Here is a 1077-nt window from a genome sequence, read left to right on the forward strand (position 1 = left end):
GCATGTAGTGACAGAAGACTGACTGTCACAAATTGTCCTCGGTGGCATGCATCTATAACACACACACACACACACACACACACACACACACACACACACACACACACACAGAGGGAGAGAGAGAGAATACTTTTTTAAAATTCTATAAATGTGATGAAAAAATAAATCTATATGTTTTTAAAATTATGAATACATATTTTGATATGACAGAATAAAATAAGGTAAGGCTTTAGAAGCAAAAAAAAAAAAAAAAAAGCGTGACATATCTGTGTGTGAACTCCAGTCCACTGGAGCCTGAAGGGGGCAGCCAGCATTCCTCTTTCCTTTAAAATCTGAGAACAGCACCACAGGCATGGCTCAGCTTTGCCTGTGACATCGGGGCAAAGAGCAAGTGGCTATTTCTACGCTGTGTTCAGAAGCCAGTGAGCACTAAGAATGGTTTGTAGCCTGACATTTTGCAGAGCCACAGTGGAATGGCACTGGGGTTTGGCTTTGATGCTGTTGGCCAGACCCCAATGCCTCTAGGGCTCACCAAAGGGTCACATGGTCGGCATTTTAGCAAGATAGAACTTTGGAGGTGTGTGTGAGTTTTCTGGGAGACATTCTGAGAGACTGGGAAAATACAAGAAACTATCAGTCCTTTCTTCGTCTTCCAGATCCAGAAGCCAGGAAGAAGGAAGGGGGACTACTTATTGGCCAAGATGGCTGATCAGGATGGGTGCAGATATGATTTTAGGCCGTGGGCCTGAGGTATGCCCTCTGACCTCACCAGTGTCCGACAGAACTACCCATATGGCTTTGGGCAGCTCTGAACTTAACCCTGATAGCAGCCTATGTCTTAAGTCATGAACTGAATCTGGGTTGGCTTGGGTTTGACTGGTCTGTGGTAGTGGCACTAGAGATGGGGGACCCTCTAAAACTCAACATCTCTACCTAACTGTACATGGTCTTAAAAGATATAATTATGAGTTGGGGGGTGATAGCTGGTCCCTGTAGTTCAAGACCAGCCTGGTCTACAAAGCAAGTTCCAGGATGGCCAGAACTGTTACACAAATAAACCCTGCCTTGAAAAACTAA

General features: G+C 44.8%; 1 non-coding gene across 1 annotated transcript; it reads left to right on the forward strand.

Moving 5' to 3' along the window:
* The first annotated feature begins 326 nt into the window (after positions 1-326).
* Positions 327-456, forward strand: LOC116899824. Its single transcript, XR_004387824.1, has one exon. It is a non-coding gene; the product is annotated as a small nucleolar RNA SNORA43 (small nucleolar RNA).
* The last annotated feature ends 621 nt before the right edge of the window (positions 457-1077 follow it).

Source organism: Rattus rattus, chromosome 4 (genome assembly GCF_011064425.1).
Source record: "Rattus rattus isolate New Zealand chromosome 4, Rrattus_CSIRO_v1, whole genome shotgun sequence".
Lineage (NCBI taxonomy): Eukaryota > Metazoa > Chordata > Mammalia > Rodentia > Muridae > Rattus > Rattus rattus.